This window comes from Dendroctonus ponderosae, unplaced genomic scaffold (assembly GCF_020466585.1).
Source record: "Dendroctonus ponderosae isolate FM_Combo_2020 unplaced genomic scaffold, Dpon_F_20191213v2 Dpon_F_20191213_3, whole genome shotgun sequence".
NCBI classification, from domain to species: Eukaryota; Metazoa; Arthropoda; class Insecta; order Coleoptera; family Curculionidae; genus Dendroctonus; species Dendroctonus ponderosae.
Window position 1 is genome coordinate 10,605,361 of NW_026018508.1, and position 6,000 is coordinate 10,611,360.

General features: G+C 33.1%; 1 protein-coding gene across 5 annotated transcripts in view; it reads left to right on the forward strand.

The window, feature by feature from the left end:
* Window positions 1–805: 805 nt before the first annotated feature.
* Window positions 806–6,000, forward strand: part of LOC109535782 (DNA N6-methyl adenine demethylase) — a 73,669-nt gene continuing 68,474 nt past the window's right edge. For 4 of the 5 annotated variants that reach the window (XM_048664802.1, XM_048664799.1, XM_048664800.1 and 1 more), the window contains exon 1: window positions 806–946. The gene's annotated coding sequence lies outside the window, so the exon portion shown is untranslated. The remainder of the gene's footprint in view (window positions 947–6,000) is intronic. The other variant, XM_019901782.2, reaches the window with a different exon arrangement.

Sequence of the window (6,000 nt, forward strand, 5' to 3'; positions counted from 1 at the left end):
CACGTTTTTCTAATCAGGAAGTTTTTCTTTGTCGGTTTTGGTCATTGCGTCGGTCTAAAGGGCTACTTCTTTATCAAAAAATGCGATTTTCTCATAAGAAATTTTCTGACGTTTGCTGTCAAGTTGTATTAAGACAATCTTAACAAGCATTCACTATCAATTACGAGGAACATGAGTAAAGTATTGGGACTTTTCTGGGAAGGTTTTAAGCACTCGCGACGGTAGCTGTGTTAATTTTTATTAGTAAAGTCGAAAATTATTAAACAACAATTATCGGACACTGACTGCTTGACAATTTATGACTATGTACACAACAAAGTTTGAGCGGCATTGCAACACTTTCGAGTATTATTAGAAAAATTCGATCATTTTTTACTGTTTTTCTGGCATTAATTGAATTAAATTCCACGAAAAAATTAGAAACAACAAGAAATACAATCGGGCTAGTTTGTATTCTACATTGGAAACTCAAAGTTTTAAAGACTTTAAAGTGATTTAAATTGAGGACAAAATCAAGGACCAACTCGATCTAGAGTAAGACACAAGACATTTCTCCACCACTTTAAAAATGTTAAAATAAAGGCATATGTTAATTGACTTTAGCTTGATGACGCATCTATTGCAAAGTCGCAACGAGCTCCAAGACTAATAGCGGGAAATAGTGATTGTAAAACTGAGAATCCTGAAAGCTCAAAGCTCCGATCCTGGCACGAAAGGACTACGACCGACGCCGAATAAAAGGACTCTCGATCCTGATTGGTGCAAAAACGCGACAGATGTCTTATACGGCGCGAGACATGAAGGTTTCAAAGTGTGCGTAAAGCGGAGTCCAGTTGAAAGCTTCGTGCGTGCTGTGTTGTGTGTGTACCAAGTTTTTTTATTTCTCATGGTCAGTGTACGATTTTTTGCCCCTTCTCATTTTGGATTTTCATATTTTCCTAAATAGGTATTTTGGTTTTTTTTAGTGTGTGCCATTCGCATGGATAGCTTGATTGCATGTAAGATTTGTGTACTGAAATCTAAAGTTGTGTTTTTCACCAGCTTTAAAGCGACAGACAAATAAACACTAAACACTATCTAAACTAATTAATTTGTCGAGTTTATTGTTCAACTTTTCAATAAAGTTACGCTCAGGAAAGCTTTAGATTTTTTTGCCGGTTCTAAAGCGCGGGAAGAGCAACGTTGATAATATTCGAGTTTCCAGTTTAAAATATGAAGCTTAAAATTAATATTCAGCTGTGCAAAGTTCGCGGGCATATCTGAAAGTTGCATTAAGCACGTTGATTTAAGGCTTTAACAATTGTTTATGTAGTTTTTATCACGCTTTGCAAATAAATTCATGTTGACTTTGAGAATGCATCTATTTCTCTACTCCTTACCGGCAAATATCCTATGCGGTATTTTAGCCGGCACTGCATGCTTTTTATTCGCTCTCCATTTGAAGAAATCCGGTTATTTTTAACCTATTTTGTATTTCCGATGCATTTTAATAAAGAAATTATCTCAAGAGTTTATTAATTAAAACATTGAAAACAGTTAATGTGAAATTACCGCAATCTTCTTATGAACCAATTGAACAATTGCGTATTTTAATAGTTTTGAAACTTTTTGCGAAATAAATCGAAAATCTGTTAAATTAAGTGAAGCGTGAAGTGTTTGGATAGTTTTCTCTAAATCTTAGTGTAAAAACTTAGTGCAACAATCATTTCCATACGGAAAGAATCAGGCTATTGCCAGCATACTAAGCGCAATGATACGTTATTCAATGATTAGATAAGTGTTGTTTACCTTTGAAGTGTTGTTTATATAGAAGAATATAAAACTTTTAAAGATGAGATTATTTTTTCTATCTGGTGATTATGAACTGCCAAAATTAAATTGGAATTAAGGCACATGAAGCGATTCACACGGTGCCACAATATTCAATGTTATGTCACAATATTCTTTCTAAATCTGTTCTAAAACGTAGTTCACATTTGATAAATTCTGAATGTTTTGGCTTCAGTTCATCAATTAGCAAAATTATCTTTGAGCTTTTACTCACTTTTTTCCATGTATAGATGCTAACGAACTCGATTAAAATTTCCAACTTTTCTCTCAATAATATACTCTCTCTTTTTTTCATTCCTTTCTGTAACTTGCCGATACATTTGCTTTGCTATAAAACCCAATATTAAAGGGTTTTTTGTTCCCTGTTTTTTTTTTAATTTCTTCTCTCATTGTGCGTATCTTCTTCAATCTTTCAAACATATCAGTCGAATAATACATATTCGATTACATGCTTTTATCGATGTTTATACTTAATCTTCTTAGCTAAATTCTTATGCTGAGACGCAATGGGAATATATCAAGCAACACTTTATCACTTTCAGTAAAAAGATATAATTTACGTTTAAGTTCCATGGCTCCAAATTGCCTAAGTCGTGCTTTTCTCATTTTACTTTTTGCGTCTTTTGATCCTTTACCTGAACATGTTTTTGGTACTTTTTACTATTCATTCATCGTTATTATTTGTATTTTTCGACTTATTCTCGTTTGTGTAGAAACTCTATTCTAATTCATATTTGCCTAATATATTTTTTATTGATTGCTATTTTTAATGCTCCATTTTAATGCATCATTTTAACATTGAATAACAATTCTTTTATCGACGAATAATTATTTTAATCTATCAGTTTGTTGCTTATAAACGATTATTTTTTTATACTAAACATTTTCGAATAATCGTTCATAAAATGCATTAATGTTCGAATTGTTGTTTGCATTTATGAATATATTTTTTTAATAATCTAAATGCTATCAGTTTCGTTTAAGGATTCTTGCTATTTTGAATACATCTAAGTATTTGGTTTATTTGTTTTCAATCATTGTTGAGTTTTTTGCGAATTTTCCTACCATTTGACTTTCATAGACAGTCGAATTTGTTAATTTTATTTACATATAGTTTTTCTAGTAATCAGATTGGTCTCAGTCTCGTTTAAATGCTTTTGATACTTTTACAGATTTCATCATCTTTGTTGAATTTTTCTGCAAGTGGTTTGCAATCAGAGGATTGCTAGAATTATGATAATTTTCTTGAATATTGAGCTTTTAGCATATTTTTATTGCTGCAGAACGCATAGCATTGAAATAACGCGTTTGAATAGTTTTAATAATTTCTACCGAAAATAACAAGCAATTTCTTTTATAAACGAATATTTATTTCAATCTAATAAGATTTCAGATGAGTATTTTCAGAAGAAATATTTAAGAATCATTCTTCAAATTCTGCAAGTTGAGCAGATTAAAAGGTCGTTAAATCGTCTCGTAATCTAGATTAAATGCGCGCTGTGTTTGCTACTTTTTAACAGCAAACAGTTTAGAATCACCTTCCATCAGATTAAAACGCGCAAAATGGTCCATATGGACTTTTATGGAAATTCCGAAGTTTCTACTCATCAGTTTTGCAATTTTTTGCTAGTGGTTTTTTTATGTTGTTTGTCTCAAGTTATAACAAATTTTAAAAATACCTTTTAAAAAACATGTTCTTATGGAAACTTCTGGACGAAGTTTAAATGGTTCAGGAAGAAAATTCCGTGCTTTTGAAGTAAAACATTTGCAGTGAAGTTTTACTACTATTTATTTTGTAGTGTCTCTCGTTTGGTTCATCAGTTTTGCAATTTTTGCTAGTTGTTTTTATTTTTTAATTCTCCGTCTCAATTTACGACTCATTTTAAAATAATGTTTAAAAATAGTGTTCTCGCGGAAACTTTTGCAGGAAGTTGCAGGATTACAGTTGCTGGAGTACAAAAATTTAGATCATTTGCCTCAATCTGGGGCTTTTGGCCCATTTCCATTATTTTCTGAGAGAAAAGCTCACAGCTTTGAAGCGAAACGTTTGTAGTTTTCTAGAAAATTGATCATAAAGACACACATTTGTCCGAGTTGTTTTGTCGGCCCTTTATGATTTTTTTGATGACTTGAATCACAGGCTTTTTTGATTATGTGTTCAATTAGAATTCTCGAGGTTTGTAACGATTGCTTTTTTAAGCATTTGAAAACTTTTGAACCATCTTCAATGGCAAGCTTGCATCAAAATAAGCAAAATAGGCTGGGATTTGCGTAACTATTCCAGTCATCATCGACATTTGGAAAACAGCAAAATCGCATTCTGGAGTGAATCATACAAATTGCATGTTCGATAACCAATTAGAGGAAAATCGGCAACGCCGTCGACGTCGTTGAGACCGACGCCACGCTTTTTCCAAAGCTCGGAGCTTTCTGATGACGTGCGTAAACACGCGCATTGGCTGCGTCACAAAAGTGGCTGTTTATAAACATTTATCTTTTTGTTTTCTTTCCTCCGAATATACACGCGTGGGCCACCTTATTCTTTATGAAGGGTTCTTTCTATTTACGTTTTTCGGCCTTGCTGACTGGATATACAGTACTTACCAACAGATGATCTATTCGATATGGATTATTTGCCAATGAAATGTGAAACCAATCATTAATGATCCAAACTCTTAAGGAGGTTTAACGGATCAAACTGTCGGTACATTTTTCGGGATGAACTCAACCATTTTTCAAATAACTAAAGCACAGTGCAAAACTATTCTGGACTTTGGACATTTTTCAATCAACTTTAATTACTTTCCGCAAGAACGGGCCAACTTTCAAGAAGTTTCTGGTATCTGGAAACGTGGATTCGGTTTTAATTAGTAAACTTTTAAAGGCGTCTCGACTCGTTTAGGCGCAAAAATCGAATAAAAGAAATGTGAATTTAGAGTGGACTTTTAAGACAGAACACTAAGGCTTGGAATGATGGTGTAAAACTGCCAAGCTATCTTGCATTATTAGCAGGAAAGTATCGCAATCGCGAGAAAGTTTCCAACTAATCCAGAAACGCAGGTTTTGACGCCAAGTGCTTTTCGGCGAAGGAGGCCATAAATTTTAACTTTTTGCATCAGCACAGGTTTGTTTAAAACATCAAATTATTTACCCGGACGGTATTCTCCCATATAGACAAAGTCTCCTCGAAGTTCCGATTTATTGTTAAATCAATGTGAAAACGGACTCTTTAAACTGAAAAAAGAAATTTATTAAATTGCCCCGCTGCGTGCTTATTTTCCTCAATTTAAATACAAAACACGTCCACACGAACCACGAATGATATTCCCTTTCCCTTTATCCAGAACTTCAATGGCGGGAACATGAATGTTTTGCAAAGCGCGGATCATCGACCAAAATGGCGACGCGTGCGTCTCGCCACTATCTGCAAAGTTCAAAACCTGCTCTTTGTTTGGTCCTTAATGTTGGCAAACTTTTTAATACGTCTTCCAACTTCTCTGAAACCTTCCAATTTGATTTTGCAATTTGTTCCCCAAAACCAGGCTGAAAACTTTTCAAAATTCAATAGGAGGTTTACTAATCGAAAATTCGATGTATGCAAACACAATTGTAAAAGACTCGGAAAATATCATTAGAAGACTGCTCAGTAACCAGAATAAATCCTTTCACAACTGTGAGCGAGTTTAAGCAAATTCGTCCTTTAATTCTTCAAAGTCTCATTGGATGATTTATTGATTCAGCTTGATAGTTTTGTATTTTCTTACATTTTAGCTGTTGATTTTATTTGCCTTTTTCACCTACAATTCCACATTTTTCTACTATCTAAATTATTAAATTTTCTACTGATTATTGGAATGCAACACGGCACTAGTTTTTGTTTGAAGGGCAATTTTTCGAAATACAGAAAACTTTGAATTTGTATTTCTTGATTGATAGTTGGGAACAGTTAAATTACAGGTACAAAAATAGTTAAGCGAAAAACGAGGCGATTCATATTTTTAGTAAATATTTTTAAACTAGTTTCAAATATCGTTCATAATAGAAGAAACACAAAATTATTCCACTTTATAAGTTGAATTAAACGTTTTCATAAACGCATATATGCAATATTATGAAAGTTTTAATAATTGCAGTTACAAAAGCAGTTAAACCAAAAACAAGGCAACTTAT